This window comes from Sinohyriopsis cumingii, unplaced genomic scaffold (genome assembly GCF_028554795.1).
Source record: "Sinohyriopsis cumingii isolate HCF-2022 unplaced genomic scaffold, ASM2855479v2 utg000881l, whole genome shotgun sequence".
Lineage (NCBI taxonomy): Eukaryota > Metazoa > Mollusca > Bivalvia > Unionida > Unionidae > Sinohyriopsis > Sinohyriopsis cumingii.
Genome location: NW_028315939.1, coordinates 1,016,117 through 1,035,279, shown reverse-complemented (window position 1 = coordinate 1,035,279; position 19,163 = coordinate 1,016,117). Strand labels below are relative to the sequence as shown.

General features: G+C 35.0%; 1 protein-coding gene across 4 annotated transcripts in view; it reads right to left on the bottom strand.

The window, feature by feature from the left end:
- The window catches only part of LOC149773125 (stathmin-like), a 104,908-nt gene that overhangs the window by 54,529 nt on the left and 31,216 nt on the right, over positions 1–19,163 (bottom strand). For 2 of the 4 annotated variants that reach the window (XM_089946793.1, XM_089946795.1), the window contains exon 1: positions 13,638–13,762. The exons of the other annotated variants lie outside the window; for them this stretch is intronic. The gene's annotated coding sequence lies outside the window, so the exon portion shown is untranslated. Of the gene's footprint in view, positions 1–13,637; positions 13,763–19,163 lie in introns of those variants that run through there. 4 annotated transcript variants of the gene reach the window in all.

The window sequence follows — 19,163 nt, the reverse complement described above, 5'->3', positions numbered from 1 at the left end:
TAACCCGCATTTTGTAACAAAGAAGAGAGGTGTCACGCGACCACGGCATAATCAGCACTTTATTTCCAATGGCTTGTGGAATCTGTTACTTTCGGTGATTATAAAGTAATAATTCCATTAATATAGCATCAAATATAAAAAGAAAACATGCCCATAATAGATAATTTTATTAGCTTTTACAATATATAAATTGTGATGCAATCAGATGACATGTATTGATGCTGCAATGAAAATTTGACACTTGGTCAACAGAATCATCAGATTTCCAGGTAAACTCTTATCTTGACCGTGTTAGACTGGGGTTGCTATATTTAACACTGGATTGTACCTTAAATATGAAAAACTTGAGGTTTGTTTTGTCATGAAATTTATAAAATGTTGGGCTAAAACAAGTAAAGGAAAAACCCACTTGGGTGTAACTGGAAATTGTTGCAAAAAGGGTACTGCATGAATTCTGGTCTCTATAAATAATCATCATTGTTGGAATGGGAGGGGGACAGGAGCAATTTTAATGATGAAATTACAGAGCTTAGTTACATGTATTCTAGGATGGAATTACCCTCATCCATATAATGAGAATTCATCCTCCCATGGATGAATCTCCACAGAGAACATCTGGAAAGAATGCAGAACATAAGACAGACCCAGTCTGCTGTACAAATCACTGATGCAAATGCTTTAGACTTCATCTTTCTTTACAAATTAGAATACTCGGAGGACATCATAGAGGGGTGGGAGGAAGGAATCTGATCATGAGCTTTAATCCTCATAATGAAAGATCCCTTTCAGTCAGGTCTGATAAGCTCTCTTGACAAACCAGCTAGAAACAGTGCTTACCAAAATGTCACCAGAACAGTTTAAGGAGAAGAAAAGACATTTCCAACACTTACTTGTCTTTTAGCTGACATCCAAAAAGAATTGGTCTTAAATTCAATCTGGATCATTTCCAGCACTGATACAACCAAGACTGGGGATCTCTACAGGAAGTGAAGCTAGCAAAGGAAGCAGAGTTATTGCCAATAAAAAGGTGGCAAACAGTCTACCGAAGTCCCCACCCCCACCTGAACGGGCAGTCCACTACAGATTTGTGCCAAGACCAACTGTCCTTTACAGGATAGATTGTGATGAACGTCATGAATAATCCCCTCGGAGGCTGCACAGAGAAGGATATTCCAAACCTTCACACAATGGAATGGACATATGTGTTGTTGGAGGTATGCTACAACAAAAATGTTGGGAGGAAACCATCATGTAGCAACAATGTATGTGCTGACACCCCCCTACAGGGCTAGGAATATGACTCTTTTTGAGATTGTTTATGTGAAGGGTAACTTCTTCTCGGGACCATGAACCATGAAAAACTAGTCCTGGCTCAAAGTGAGCAACCACTGTGACCATGACCAAAACCAATATATATAACACTAGTGATTACATTAACACTGGTCCAGCATGGTTGGATGGGTTCATAAGTAATGCATGTTGGTTATGATTTGCATAGGAATGGTTGATCTGGTTGGCTGACCCATAAATCGGAGATAACAGACTCCGGATAACTGTAAATGTTCTTAACTCCCATGTAGCCAGCCTGGCTGGTCAATAGTAGGAACAGTGTAGCATAGATGGTATATGCCATGCAGTCCAACCAGATGTTAAGGTTTAGTCAGTGCAGCAGGATGGTTATGTGGTCTGAGATTAAAGATTCCTGACCACTGTAGTCATATATACAGCTCTTTCATATTGTTGGAATAGTTGGTCAGAAGTCAATAAGCATATAAAAGGCGAAACTTTGATTAATATGCATAATTTTTTTAAAGTATACATTTCCATCTTTTATCAAATGTATCTATTTGTATGATTCTAACAGATATAGTATGACCCCGCTATAGCGCACTCCATTATAACATGAATTTGGATATAACACAGTCATGGTGTGCTCCCGAAATTTCATACACATGTATTTTTCTTGTACACACAAAAAAAATTATTTCTTAACCCTTTACCTCATGCAAGCTCCTTTTGACGCCTCTACTCCATTTACATGGAAGCGCCTTTTGACGCCTCTCTAAGATTCACATGGAAGCGCCTTCTGACGCCTGCTGTAAACATCAGACATTTTGAGCTAGTTTTCGTAGCGCCACCTTCGGGGAAAACCCCCCTTTAGACACTACATTCATTTCTGTGAATGACAATTACATCAGATCACGTGGTCGCTATTCACGCAATTCAGATGACTTAGTAATGTGTATGGGGTATAATACTTCATAAGTACTGAATAAAATCCTGCCTGTGAACTGTTAAGCAATGTTGTGTATGTTACGTTTAACAGCAATTTTAACCATTTTACATTTTTGGTACACATATATTATATGTGGAAAAATTTAAGAGTAAAGTCCGATTGTTATAGCTGTGTAATTATTTTTCACGGAAGAATTTTTTATGTGCTTCAAAATCGAGAGAGAACTTGTTCACTGTCATGTCAGTGAGGCCGCATGACCAACCATAGCTGCCATTTCCGATAATCGAAATTTACAAGGTTTTCGTGTGCATCTACATTACTAAGTCATCTGAATTTGATAATTTATAAAAACTAATTGCTGCCTACATCAATGTCAGAGACTTTACTTAATTTATTGAATCTTTCGTTGTTATTCTAATCGTGAAAACTTCGTACGTACTGAATGAAATCCGTGGCTGCCATTTTGGAGAGTGAAGATTACGACCCAGTTACTTTAAATAGCAGATATCGACCAGTGCATGAATAGCGACCACGTGATCTGACGTAATTGTCATTCACAGAAATGAATGTAGTGTCTAAAGGGGGGTTTTCCCCGAAGGTGGCGCTACGAAAACTAGCTCAAAATGTCTGATGTTTACAGCAGGCATCAGAAGGCGCTTCCATGTGAATCTTGTAGAGGTGTCAAAAGGCGCTTCCATGCGAATGGAGTAGAGGCGTCAAAAGGCGCTTGCATGAGGTAAAGGGTTAAGAAATAATTTTTTTGTGTGTACAAGAAAAATACATGTGTATGAAATTTCGGGAGCACACCATGACTGTGTTATATCCAAATTCATGTTATAATGGAGTGCACTATAGCGGGGTCATACTATATCTGTTAGAATCATACAAATAAATACATTTGATAAAAGATGGAAATGTATACTTTAAAAAAATTATGCATATTAACCCTTTACCACATGCAAGCGCCTTTGGACGCCTCTACTCCATTCGCATGGAAGCGCCTTTTGATGCCTCTACTCTGTTCACATGGTTGCGCCTTTTGACATCTGCTGTAAACATTAGCCATTTTAAGCAGGGTTTTCGTAGCACCACCTTCGGGGAAAACCCCTATTAGATACTATAGTCATTTCTGTGAATGACCATTACGTCAGATCATGTGGTCACTATTTATGCTCTGGTCGAAATCTGCTATTTAAAGTAACTGGGTCATATTCTCCACTCTCCAAAATGGAGGTCACAGATTTCATTCAGTACTTACGAAGTTTTCATGATTACTCCTAAATTTTTCCACACATAATAGATGTGTACCAAAAATGTAAAATGGTTAAAATTGCTGTTAAACGTAACATACACAACATTGCTTAACAGTTCACAGGCAGGATTTTATTCAGTACTTATGAAGTTTTCACGATTATAATCACAACCACGAAAGATTCAATAACTCAGGTAAAGGCTCTGATATTTATGTAGGCAGCAATTAGTTTTTATTGATTATCAAATTCAGATGACTTAGTGATGTAGACGCAGATGAAAAACATGTAAATTTTGAGTATGGGAAATGGCAGCTACGGTTGGTCACGCGGCCTCACTGACATGACGATGAACGAGTTCTCTCTCGATTTTAAAGCACATAAAATATTCTTCCGTGAAAAAAAATTACACAGCTATAACAATCGGACTTTACTCTTAAATTTTTCCACATATAATAGATGTGTACCAAAAGTGTAAAATGGTTAAAACTGCTGTTAAACGTAACATCACTACATTGCTTAATTCACAGGCAGGCCTATGCGTATGCGGTCGGCTAGGTAACAAGTGTTCTATTTATAGCATGCTGCACTTTGTCACTTAGTACTAATATTAGTACCCTTACTCGTACCTCGTGGACAGGGTACTAACATGAGCATATACGTGTTAATGGAGCAAGCCGGGTGTGATTCACACCCGGCGCTCTTAGCCTAATAATAACACTTTAAACATATTCCTTGCATATAATACAATAAATTGAGTAGTCCTCTTATTTAATACTGGAAATATCGAAAATCATTGTAGAAATAGTTAAAAAATCTCGTTTACCTTTTCTAGCCGATATTTTCGTTTAGATCGTCCTCCATATTATTTCAAATAATGATTACTTCCGTTCTCAGCCTCGTTTGTTTGTGTGCCATATAAGGACATTGACGCCTTATTTGGAAATGTAAACAAATCGTAGTAAAAATTTAGCGCCGTTTGGGTTAGAAATTCTGCGCATTAAAAGTAAATACGGTTTATCGGCAGCTTTGAAATTCACCAAGAAGCGATTATTCGCACTTGATTGATAATAATATAGCGTAGAATATCCAAAATATGGTCTGGCAAGCCTTACGTAGAAAAGGGGTCACGGCGAGAGTCTCGCGTTATCTGTCATGGCGTACAGTATAAGGTTAGAGTAACCATGCCAATTTATTTTATCGTGTAAGGGCTTAATAAATTCAAAATAAGCCAAACTTCTTTCACAGCATGATTATACTTATGTAGTTGATTTCTGTACTGTTTGTTTTTCTGACTTTAGTGATGATATTTTTTGCTCCATTACCTGATATGAGATCAGTTCGTAGCCTCAAGCACAACAAAATCAAGTTGAGGCTATGACATCGTAGCTATTTGTCACTATGCTTTATGAGGTAAAGGGTTAAAAGTATGAAGGAAAAAAAAACGTAAAACTTTATTATCATTTTGTTGAAGAGATCACGTATGAATATTACAAGATGATCGTGGCGTGGCTCCTTAAATTTTTTATGTATTTTTCTCGTACATGAAAAAGTAGTTTTTTCTTCTTAAAAGTACAAAACATAACGCATACAAATTTTATTCTGGGATCACATAGGTCTCTGCCAATGTTGCAAACTTGGATTGTTTTTCCCTATTGGTGGCAAAACATGCCATGTGGTGATATTTTTGCTATTGGCGATGTTGTTCACTGTTTAAACTTTTATATACAACCAATGGTTTGGAGTCCATAAATTCAGAGGCCCCATCAAAGGAAGCCACAAATAAAATGCACTGAAATTTATCTATTGTTACATAAACAAATTCTTTGTCCATAATGACAAACCATGTAAACAGTTCATTGTTATATTATTATCTGCTTATCTTGCCATCAAGCATGAGTACTGTATGTTGTGAAATATCCCCTTTTTTGCTGTTGACATTTTTGGTAACGGAGATCAACCGGATGAGGTATTATCTCATAATCTGTCTTTCATCGGATTTTTGGCCGCTCGCTAGTAATTAATATATTTACAAAGACCGACATTTGTATGTGGATGATAAGTAAAATTCATCATCTTTTCACTCAGAATTAAACCTTTCAGAACATTCACATTTTCTATAATAATCCCTGTCATCAAACCAGAACACCTGCATCTCTATCGTCCGTTGACCCTTTGTTAATTTTCATATGCATGTGTGGAAGGCAACATCACGCTGCTACCACAAATGTAAAAAAAAAAAATAAAAAAAAATAAAAACTACTTCTTATTTATTGGTTTATTCAATAGGCATGGAGGGTCAGTAACCAGAATAGTCCAAATGACGGCCAATTCGTTTTTAAAAATGTACCCAGATAAAATAGTTTGCTGAAATTTCAAAAGAAACGGATTACCTTTGAAGCACCGATTGATACGAAAACGTACACACCAAATAGAGAAAAAGAATCAGTCTCAATCATGCAATACAATTATTTGATGTTGCCGCCACAATAAGAAATGGGCATTTGTTCGGTTCTCCAAAGCTGTCCTTTAACGGTGACTTCAATAAAGCATGCACCCTTCATCAAAATGCACCCTTCATCAAAGAAAGCCGACTACAATCTTTCAATAAAAGCAAAGAACCTTCCATCAAAGGAAGTCAGTACCAAACTTAAATAAAAGTGATGGAATCTGATGGATTTTTCCATTTTCCAACATGACTGGAACACGTTAAGTGTTTCCTTTTTTGTAGTGAAAAAGTTTATGCTTTCGAACGCTACCAACGGCGGCTCAAAACATTAACTTTTACCAACTTGGGACGTTGTTGTTGTTGTTGTTGTTGTAGGGTTTAACGCCATTTTTCAGCACACGATAGGCTATACATGGCGGCCAGTATTAATGGTGGAGGAAGAACCCGGAAAACCCCGGAAAGAAACACCGACCCATCAGAAGCTACTGGCAAGCTTTCTCGCATACCCACATTACCTGAATCCAAGACTCAAACCTACACAGACAGAGGTAAGATGGCAATGATCCATAGAGGAGAGCGCTTTAGACCACTCGGCCACTCAGGGCCCCAACTTGGGACGTACTGAGAAGTAAACTATTATTATACATGGTCGTTCAAGTGTGCTGGGTCGGCTAGAAAGTGGCTACCTCATGCCAAGAGCAAATGGTGTTGACAAATTCCAACAAAATACACCTCTCTCTTGATAACTCACCCACAATGGGGTCCACAAACACAGACTGCACTATAAGCGAGGCACAAGTTACCGAAGAACCTCCAAATATTTTTAAAAATCGCTTTGACAGAGAAAACTGTGAAGGGGGGGGGGGGGCGGCATTAGGGAACTGGGCTGTTTATTGACTGAATCCTCAATTTAAAATCATGCCGATAATAATTTTTAATAACACGCTTTTTCTAATGAAGTTGTTCTTTATTCTGTTTTAATAAGATTTATTTTCAAAATGTCCAACATATGAAAGAAAGTTCCAACTAGTTTTAAGAATCATCATGTGTATGCCCAAAAAATCTGTGAATTACAACACTGCTGGTTTCTTGATAAGTCTGGTTCCCCTACTGGTGTTTAATATTATCCTGCCAAATCGAAGAGTCCAGACAGCAGGGAACTAGACTAACTGTTGATACACTACCAAACAAGATTCCTTTTTTTTACAAAAACATGCAACATTTATTCCGTGAGACAATCGTCTATGTTGAAACTCAGTTTTTGTATTGCTCAATTAGTACAATATTGATATCATCCTTGAGGATATCTCTAAATGCCAGTTCAAGAATTCTCTAAAACTCGCTTGCTCACAATGGTCCATATCTGTGACATCAAACTTTATTTCACGAAGTATTAATTTCACTTGGCTGCCTTGTTATCTTTGATCACAGTTTTAAAGAGTCGATTAATTTAAGGTAGTTTGTTACAAAGACAATAACATTTGTAAGTGTTTGTTTGATCAAATCCCTAAACTGTCAGGCATCTATTCAGATAACAAATATTTCACATAAAGCAATGTTTTCCACCAGGTTCTCATATCAACCCTTGTTCAATTGTTCCATCAATGTCCACCTTGCTCATTCAATCAACAATGCTTATGTTCATTAGCATTCAAATAATATCTTGCTTTATATGGTTTCTCTTTACAGATTTTGAGGTTGTTCATATGTACCGCTTAACATGTTTAACCAGTGTTGCATTACTTATTAAAGATTTTTTGCCAAAAGCACTTTTAGACTGGTATCTCCTTCGTACCTCACCTCCACCAATGTACTTAGAAGCCATCTTGGACCAATCTTGATCACCTCATAATGTACCCAAAAAAACAAAAAAACGTTACAAAATGTTACAAATCTTGGCCTCAACTCTACAGATTAATACAATATGGTTGCATTTGTTTTGGTTACAATGCCATTCCTCTGAACAAGATAAGCAGCACAAGGCTGCAGGCATAACTGGTGGTAAGAACCACCAACCCACAGGAAGCTACAGGCAAGCTTTCTCACAAATCACAAATCAACATTGGCTGCGCTCAAAACTCAAACCTATGCATACCGAGGAGAGATGGCAGCAATCTGTAAAGGCCACCACTTTAGACCAATCCACCATGCAACAATAACGTAATCAATTAACAGGCACCACTGCACAGGTTTCAATGACTACTAGAACAGTTCCAGTCCCCAGTAGACTGGTTTTGACTGGTTTAAGTAGCAGGTGCATAGAATGTGTAAAAGCACAATTGTTTTCTTTCTTTTCTAAATATTCTTTAAAAACAATCATTTAATTTTCAAAAGTGGTATTTTTTTCTTCTTTCTATATTGTACAGTAGATGGACTTAAAAACATCATTTTTGTCCTACTGCTAGTAGATTCAAAATACAACATGCAAAACATTTATAGGCAAGATGTTCCCCATTCATGGGTCACACACTTCACTTTGTAAACAGTTTAGTTTTCGATACAGTAAGTTGCAAGCTGACGATCTTCATTATGGTAAGGAGCATACATGAGGATAAATATTTAAACTTTATATCACTAATGCCTTACGTTACTGCTAAAAGTATGTAGACAAATAATAAAACCTTACAATCTTATCACTGGGCTATTGTAACGAAGCTAGAAAGAAAGTGGATACATTAAGAGCTTCAGCTGATGTCTGCGAATAGTTACGGTAATGTTTCATTAGCAACAAAAATCTGATCTGAAGACACAAGTGTATTTCCTCTCAAGTACATGGTACAGTGGTTTTATAGTGAACTTTCTGAAAATAACCAAATTCTTGATTAAGGGTTGCTGATTAAACATGTTTACAAACTTTCAATTACAATAATAAATCTGGTTACTCCTATCAGTTAAAATTACAATGTATAGCTTCTACTGTGCTCTTTTAAAGTCACATGGTCAGAAATACACTGCAACTAAAAAGAATTTGTATCGTGTACCAAACGTGATTATAATAAAAATACGACTCAAATAATGTTCTACTTAAAGCGTTACTTAAAAGTAGTCTTAAATTCATATGCATATTGAGAAATTGAGGACATAATTCAAATAGGTGAACAGAAATACACATGCATGTCTGGTGTGTGTGTATGCATATATATATATATATATATATATATATATATATATATATATATATATATATATATATATATATATACATACACACACACACACACACACAGGTCTTGCTAGGATTTTAAAACTAAGAGTCCAGGACTCCCATTTTGGTCAGAATAGGAGTCCCACCATCAAAAGTGACAGTCCCTGCTTTCCTACAGAATCAACACAAACTTGAGTGCATCTATTTTTAGATGGAGAGGTTTTCGTAATGAAATCATTCACTATAATATAGCTTCATTACAACAGTCCATTGACAGGATCGCAAATTTATGGTTTATTTATTTGTATACGTACTTGTAGTAATTTTAGGCAATAATATCTGATTTGCTGTTTTTTTCCCGTATTTTTGCAAAACCAGAAGTCAGAAAACAGCTTAGACCTTAAAGCGCATCTCGCGAATTCCACAACATAGCATTGTCCCATACGTTTCTGACCTACATAATTTGTATTTTTAAAGTTAAATATTTAATAAAATAATACTAGGCTTTGGTTTCGATGATTTGTGTATTTTTTCTAAATATATCTGCCCGATGGTTTAAGAAAACAGACAATCTAATAAACTGGTATATCCCAGACTTAGCGACGTCCACCATTATTTCCTGTTAGGCCTAATGATTCACTTAGTTTCAAACTAATATTATGACAAAATAGTGTATAAGAGGCAGTTAATATATATCCAGATCACCGATTCTGATTTTAAAACACAAGTTTGTATGTTTTGTCATCAAAGGATAGCATGCAGGAAATTTATAGTTGCTACCTTACTCAGAAAAGTGTTAATGGTCAATCAGCTATCAAAACATAATGCTTGTGAATGGGAAAGAGTTTGTCAACGTAACTGATATAAAAACTAGGCCTAGCTACTGATGCCTTGACGAATACATTTCGCTACAACACTAGAACTAACCGGGCTAAGGTGAGGGGCATTTTAAAAAAAATATGGTATGGTCAGTCAATGTACCTCTTAAATAATCAATGGGCGAAGTTGTTTTCACTTTCCTAACAGAAGAAGGCGAAGTTTACATTCGGAAATGAACACAACAACGAAAGCTAAAGTTGTTTATTTGATATACTTTTATAAATGACCACATGTACATCTCTGGGTCTTTCTGCCTCTGAATTAAATCACTGTAAATATCAGTGCACTTTACCACCTGGCTGCCAGTCAAAGCCTTTGAACTTGCTGCCCTGCTATTTCATCATGTACTTTTTTATGTACTCTTATAAAATGGCAACATGTATGTACATCAAGGGGTCTCTCAGTCACTGAATTCTATCATTGTAAATATCAACACAGCTAACTGATCAACACATTTTCCCACAAAACAGGTGGCTGAAGCAGGACTGGCAAATCTTTGAATTTTGCTGTGCACCTATTACATGTGTACAAAGGACTCCCGCCTTAGTGATTTTCTGCGTCCCAGATCAAACATTATCTTCCAAATATGCGTAATTAAGCGTTTCCGAGATCTCTGTATATATATATATATATATATATATATATATATATATATATATATATATATATATATATATATTTCTTACTTTGCTACGACTTCTGCCATCTTCATTAGCAAGGATTATGATGTCAACTTTCTCTACACCTTGGCATATCAATCAGATATTTCTGTGCTTCAGATCTGTGAATTTCATGGGATGCAGCAGTAAGCCACCACAGCCAATGCTTTTCAAATGTGAACACTGTTCCTACATGATCAAGACAAAGGGTGCACAAAACTGGAATGGATTCATAAACATTTTCCCACTACAGTCCATGTTGCAACAAAAACATCATATCCTCAACTACACCTGTAATTACTTCTCTGGTATGTAGTCATACTTTCTATGTTAAACTTCCAAATATCCTGTTAAAGTCAATTGCCTCCACCATTTTTGGCTGATATATACAGGGTTAGTAGCATATTTCATTCAAAACTTTTGAGGTTTTTCAAGGTTCCAAATCGTGTTTTTCAAGGTGCATTATTACAATCATTTTAAAGGATACATAAATGAAACTGTATGTATGTAAAAAAAATACTTACTATCACTCCGAATGAGGAAGATATTTGCAAAAAAAAATTTTTTAAATAAAAAAAAAATAAAACATGAAGTCAACAGTATGATCATTGATGTCTTTCCCATTAATATTAAACATCCTACATCAGTGCATTAGAAATATGTAGTCAGTGAACAAAGTTCATTTTACTCTGTCTACACTACACTAATTACAAAGTCCATAATATTTTAGAGTGAATTATTCAGTTCTTGTAGCTTGTCATCAATCTGTTTCAAGCGCGCCAAGTTCAGTGATTTTGTCCTTTTCACTTTTCCTCAAATTATTTCAATGTCATGATAAAGGAAATTTTCCTATGGATCTTTGCATTCAATGCATAGTGAGCAGCAGCAGCTGTCATTGTCTCAATGTCTTTTTCAGTACCTTCCTTTCTTCTTCACTCATTCCCATAAACAAAAAAAGTAAAGATATTATTTTATAGTATTGCTTATTTAAAAACAGCATGTGGATATTTTAAACGATTTCATATTTATTTTTAGATTTACTGTGTTCATTGCAATTATCATTTGTCCTAGTCCTATAATGTAAGACATAGCACATGTTTTTGTTTTAGTGCAGTCTTAATACTCAAATAACGGCTATGTATAGTGGTTTCTTATGTCGGTTGACATCGGAATGTGTAGTCAGTTTCAGGAATATCTCACACACTTGGCAGCCTATATTGACACTCTTCAAGTAATTTATGTGTAATTAATATACTTACTGTGCCATTTTTATCCCCGCGGAATGAAAATATGACAGTAGGAAATAGATGCATTTTCATGTTCTGCTGACATATATTTGAACTTGTTGCAATGCGACGGTAGTCAAGGTATGCCATAGTATGTTTAAGTAGGTTCGTGTGGAGGATATAATCCGATATCTGTCTTGAATGAAACAAAACATTGCTTATAGTTCCAAGTGGCATAATATATTTTTATTTGTTTTGTTAAATATTTCAACTTAACCCGATTTTGGCATTCCCGGCTTTCATTGCTTTCCAGCCAACTGAAATGTAGGCCAACAAAACTTTAAAACAGGTCCATTTCTTTTGTGAGAATTTGAATTTATTAGAGAAAAGATATCAGAGTAATCACAGTCTGACAAAAACATTATAACTTTACTTTGTAGAAAAGTATCATTATTGGTTGCCAGTTGTTTGTGATATTTCTGAAAATTAGACTTTCATTACACTGTTAGTCTACATCAAAATATGCTACACAGTGCTGTTAGTTAGGCATTAAGACCCACCACCCCTCAGAACAAAAATATCAGGTGATGTGTCTTATGTTGTAGGACTATGTTCTACCCTTAAGTGTTATACTAAATGAGTTAAGTACAACTTAAACAGTTATATTTTATAGACATTAGTTTATAAACACATAGGAAACAGTTCTAATAAAAGTCCATAATTTGTGTTAAATTTCGTTAAAATGAATATAGGGTAAGGCAAAGAGAACATGTAATACTTGGATAACAGCTGACAAATGTGACTTAGTATAGCTTTCATACTTTCTCCTAATTAAAACTGAAGCTATAAACAGGTTTTGCACCATAATAATAACTACTTTTTACTTGATTTTTATCATTGTTGGATGCAACTCTATGAAAAATAGCTTGGTTTAGTTGCAAAATCTGTCAATTTATTATTCATGCCCAGTCTAAATGCATCAAGGACTTAAAATAAAGTCTTTTACCTAATTTCATGAAACAGTTTTGTGTGTGTGATTTGAATTTTTAACGTAGCTTTAACAATTTTTCCGTCATCGCTACGATGCTTGCAGTGTGACAGTTTATAGAGATGTCTAGCACTAGGGCATCATGACGCAGACATGGAGCATGATGTCCCACCCAGTCACATTATCCTGACACCAGGCCGACAAGTCCTACAACTAACCCCTTAATTCTGAGCGCAGCTGTTAGTACCATTTTTGTAAGTCTTTGATAGGACTCCGCCGGGGATCGAACCCACGACCTCCCGCATCCTAGGCGGACCCTCTAACCACTACGCCACCGGAGCGGTATTGAAAAAGTTTTCACCTCAGCCAAGTGAGATCATGTCTTAAAATACTGTAACCTGTGTTGTCTAAAGCACAAAACCACGTTATGGAAAGCTTTCGGGGAAAAGCCGTGGTTTAAGAACTTCATCTTTTCGGAAACTGACCCGAAGATCAAAATATGTATTGACTGCTGTTTCAGTTCAATTCCGAGTATACTATAATTGAACCAGAATGATACACAGAACAGTACTTTAAAGGAAAGCATCAGATTATAACATCAATTGGGCCAGAGATGACAAGTTTCACGTGTAATTGCAAACGAACGCAGTTTTCTCAGTTCAATGGCAATAATAAAACTTCAATGTCCGTGTTTGTTCATTAAAATCTCGATTATCAACGTTGAAAACTCTCGTGGCAGTTGTTACCGTTCAATTTTAACAAAAGGGTATTGTTATAAATAGCATGTTCATGTCTATAAACTTACATTTTACCCACTTATTCCAAACTTTTAACTGCTTCAACCTCTTCAAATCACTTCACGGAGCGCGCGCTTTACGAGATCAGAGATGTCTTAATCCCATTTTATTGGCTAAACAACAGAGAATTGTTGGCTCTGATTGGCTGATGCAGAAGAGCAATTTATTCCAAGAACGTAAACGGTGTCAATATACTATCTTTCTCCAACTATTTTTCACACATACAGCATTCGAGAGTAAGGTGAACAGTCAAAATCATTCAAAAACAAAATTATAGTTTCCAAAAGAGAATTGAAAAGATAACCATGCAAGAAACATTTGGTTGCTCAAACTACTAAACGATATTAATAGATAGAAGTAGACAAAAACACATTATTAAATCGGAGGAAGGAGTTCCCGCTCAGCTAAGTACTGCATTGGTTACAAAGTGACATGTTGGTATTGTGTTGTTGCATGATACATTTGTCATGAATAACGTATTATTTTGATCGCATTTGTTACTTAGAATTTAGTTGAAAATTTCAACTTAAACGCGCATGCCTGCTTACTTTGAGCATTACACGCGAGAAAAACAAGAACCGATAACGTGCCATAGGGTTACTCAAACTAGTTATATATAATCTAGAACGCAGTTTATATTTATATTACATTAGTCTGTGTGTGTGTGTGTGTGATACAGAGAAAAGCAAATGATGTATTGGCTTTTCTGAAGTATATATTACCTAACAAAATTAAAATGTATTTCGTCTTTTTTGCGTCTCAATTTAAATTGTTTTTATTTCATTTCTTAAATTTTATAGTGATTATTTTTTATTATAACTTTTAATAACCCACACCCACCGACCACGCAACTGATGAGATAATTTTGTTAGGGGAAAAGAATTGTTACGCAAGCGTGCAACTATTGCCCGAGACAAGGTTCTCAAGTGACCAATTTTAATTTTTTATGAACAAAAACTGACTTCAACCTGGAGCTATATCGATTATGTCTGGGGATTCGTCGTAATCGCCGAAATGGAACACTAGTTTGGTTTCTATTATTTGCTTTTGACTAACACGCTATGATCCGTTGAATAACTAAACAAGCTCTTCGTCAGGGGAAGAAACACAGAACCTAGTAGCAGACTGGGGACAAAGGACGCAAATCTTGCATGGCGGAAAATCAACATTTACAAAAATTTACACAAAAAATTATATCCCGCTAAAGTTATGCATGGCGGTACTAAAGGAAACATGAAAAGCGGACGATGTAGCGGGATAATGAACAAGGGTTACAAAAGTAGTAAAATACCGTATTTACCCTTCACAGTACCTTACCCGCGCGACACCTGTCTCCAAGACCAATATAGAGTCCATTCCAGTTGTGTGCACCCCTTGTCTTAATCATATTAAAAAGTTTTCACATTTGAATAAATTGAGTTTTGATTAGATGCAGTGGATTTCCCCGCATCCAATGAAATTCACATACCCGAAGCACAGAAATATGTGATTGATCTGCCAGTGTGTGGCTAGGGTTAATGCATCGGAATCTTGGCTAGAGAAGATGCAACACTCGTTGTAACAACAAGTTGGTGTTCATCCATACATAATTGTGACGCAACTGTTGTTGTAAAAAGATAATGAATTTCCTTTCTTTTCATATCTTTATGAAACCATTATATAAAGTGATGTTATTTGTATTATTCTTTATTAAGTTGTATTAAAAATCATAAAGATTTTGTTAAAATTATTATTTCGAACTTTTGGGTAAGTGAGTGCATATTAGTTTTTTTAGATAGAGAAATAAATAGATAGGTAGGTATGTAGACTGGTTGGTTGGTTTACAAATATTATAATTGTTTTACTATTCCATTCCATTCCCTTCTGGAACATTTTTGTATGAACATTTACTCGAAAGTAAATTACATGGAGACCAGAATAGTGAATGACCGTTTGAGAGTCGAGTATGTGAACATTATGGGATATTTTAGATTCTCTAAATTTTATTTCTCTCGCCACAAAATAGGATGCATTCTGATTGTCCCAGATGTAATGATAGTTTCTTGTCAGTGAACCATGACGCATAGAAATAAAGGGTTCTCAAATATAAGTCAGAGGAATACCCCATGGTAATGCCATCGATCTGGATTATATATTATTAACACTGATAATTTGCTGTATATTGCTTTGATATGATTAAAGCCATTTAAAAGCCGTCAATTCTAATCCCAATATTTTTTTTTTATACAGGGGCACTCAAATAAATACAGTTAAAAGTATGCATAAAAATTAACATAATGATGTTGAATCTCTATAATTCAATAATTGTGTTTATTTTGGCGAGTACACATTGCAAAATTCAGTCGCTCATAAAACATTCCGTATGTTGAGTTTTCGGTCCTGAACAGTATATTTATATTTATAATATATACATTTCTTACCATGGTTGACTTTGTACAACATAAAATTTGCTTTGAATATTCACCAGCAAAATACATCGTCTTTCTGAAATTCTTTAATTAGATATTTCGTGTCAAGAGTACTGTCGCAGAAACTTTAATCTGGTACGCTAGCCATTTTGGGGGGATTGCTCATGTAAGTGTCAGTTTATGATCATATTATCTTTGGCGGTGGAGAGCACGTAAAAGGACGTACTTTCAAGACCCAATCACCGAAGTAGGCACTTTGTGTCAAAAGCGCTTTAGTAAGTAACGCATGACTGATAGAAAGGAATGCTGACTGATTCAGACCGTGGCTGATTTGGCCCAGATTACAGGCTGATTTGTCCCAAATGCCAGACTGATTTGGAACATATGAAATATTACAAGAAAAACAATGGAAGATACACACCTTATTTATTTTAGTAGTTATTACTGTTTTCGCAAGTATAGTAAGAGAATATAAAATGTTGATTTTCAGCTTTTGCATTTTAATCAGGTAGTTATTAACAAATTTCTAACCGAAATCAGAGCAAAAAAAATATGAGCTATAGCAATTAGGTGTTTATTCAAAACCCAAATATGTTTTCAATGTTTAAGCAAATAAAATATAAAGATAACTTTTCATTAAACAGGCCAGTATTAACACCAGTATAAAATAATACATATAAATTGATCCAATCCATTTACTGTATTCGCAGGCTAAACAACGTGCTTTCTTTGCATTATGGTTTACAAATACATTTGTGTAGGGGATTAAAGATGAGTAAAACGATAGCATAACGTACTTCACTGCTATTATTACATTTTTCTCTACTGTTATCATTGAAATATTGTCATTTGAGTAAAATCTCGACCCATTCAAGCAACTTGTCTTCATTTGTATCTTGTAAATTGGCAAATGACGTTACAAATTCTTTAATTATAACGGTGTTGGTCACACTGGTTTTGCAAATTTATGGTCTGATGATCCGACTATTAGTGTTTATATTTATATTAATTAAGGACGCAATGATCAAACAAAGTAATAACAAAAGATGTTAATTTAAATTAAGCTGATATCCGATGGTAAACTCGGGAGATACCAAAGTAAACAGACGAGGAAATGGCAAAGATGATTGATGTCACTTGGAAGTCCCACGCCGAGAAACGGACCTCCACCAATCAGATACTTAAATTACGGACGGTTACTTTCTTCAATGTTATATTATATGAACAAAATTATTTTAATTAATAATATGCTATTTGTTATCTTTGCTATTAATCAGTATCCACTTTCAATAATAATATGCATAGATTAATGAATAGATCATAAATTCAACTACTGAAACTCACGGTGCTCATTGTGTGTGTGTGTGTGTTTGTGTGTGTTTGTGTGTGTGCATGTGTGTGAGTGTGTGTTAAGTAAGATTTGTAAAATGGATTTAATCTTTCAAGATATATAAAACCACCATTTTTGTTTCGTTATCATTTTCTTTGGTTTCATTATTAAGATGTCAACAAAATTAAGAGAATATTGATTAATGATATTGTATTGAATCAAGTCATAAATTTGACATGGCCACATTTTTATTTTTTAGTATATATGTCGTTTAGCATTAATAGTATGTAGGTACAATGCACAAGATAAAGATTAATTCTAAATGAAAATCTAACAGAAGAATGAACATACTTAGACCAATATGTACGGATTAATTAATTTTGTACTTCATGAGACCAGATTTCAAGATCGTTTATTAAGTGTAGGTAATTTTATTATTTCTCAATGAAATAAATGAATTAGATTAGATTTTGCACAAAGGTGAATGATTGTTTTAAAAAATATATATCTACTAAACTGCAGATGTAAGACAAACAGTCTTACGTTATATATATATATATATATATATATATATATATATATATATATATATATATATATATATATATATACACACACACACACACACCGCTATTGGGATTTCCTGTGCATGTAAGGTTTTTGTCATCAGTATTGGTGTAAAACGCACATCAAATTCGACCGAATGACGACAAGAAATTACTGCAATGCGTGCCATTTGAAAAGCAGCAATTGTCACCAAGACAGTCTGTTAAAGATAATACTAATTTTGGACACACGGGATAATATCCCTGTGTTTTCATGACTCGCGATATGTCGGCCTATTCTGCGCATGGCTTTGAAAAGATGTAATGTTTATGCACCGGACCACGGAAATGAAATGTGTTAATTTGGACTCTTTCTATCAGCATTTCAGCGGAGGAAGTAGATTACGTTTATAGGATGGTTTTACAAAATTCAACGTTACAGTGACACTAAATGGCAATAGAAATTGAGCAAACTAAGCCGATCATGTTATAAAAAAAAATCGACTAAAAGTTCAACATTTAAAAACATTTAGCCATAATGTTGAAGAGAAACAAAAATGACTCGGATCTAATGTGTCTACAGCGTTTCGTTTATGGAAAAAAATACTAAAGAATTTAAAAACAGACTCTTTGTCCTGAATTTTCTTGAGGCAAGTTGACAAGTTGGATAGCAGGCGATAAAGTAGGAGTGGGACAACTTCTTGCAAAATGATAAACTTGGATTAAGATGCAGTATTGTTCGAAGGTAAACGTTCATATCTTTTAAATAATGTATTTATTTGTAGGATTCTAAAAGACAGATATAATTTTTTTTCTTCAGGTTTCAACTTCAACGAGGCGATGGAATGGGTCTTCGTGTTGACATTTAGAAATCACATTTTCATTTACATTTAGACTAGATATGTGGGATATTTATGTACACTTAATGAATATAACTTTCCTTAAAGGACGATCGTTCTTTCTTGATATAAACTGGATTTTCGACCAACAATAACACGTGATCATATGTTTAGAGAAATGACGTATCGTTGCGCAGAATTACACGATGCGCAGAATAGGATGACGCGGCGGGGTATATATCCCATTATTTTACGTACGATCGAGGTGTTCTTTCCTTAAATGCATATTTGTAACTGCTCAGCGTATCTGGAAAATAATTAAAAATATCATATTTTAAACAAATGTAAGTGTCACATTTAAAACCCTGACGAAACTTCATAATATTTCACATGGTCCCAAGCAGCCTGGCAT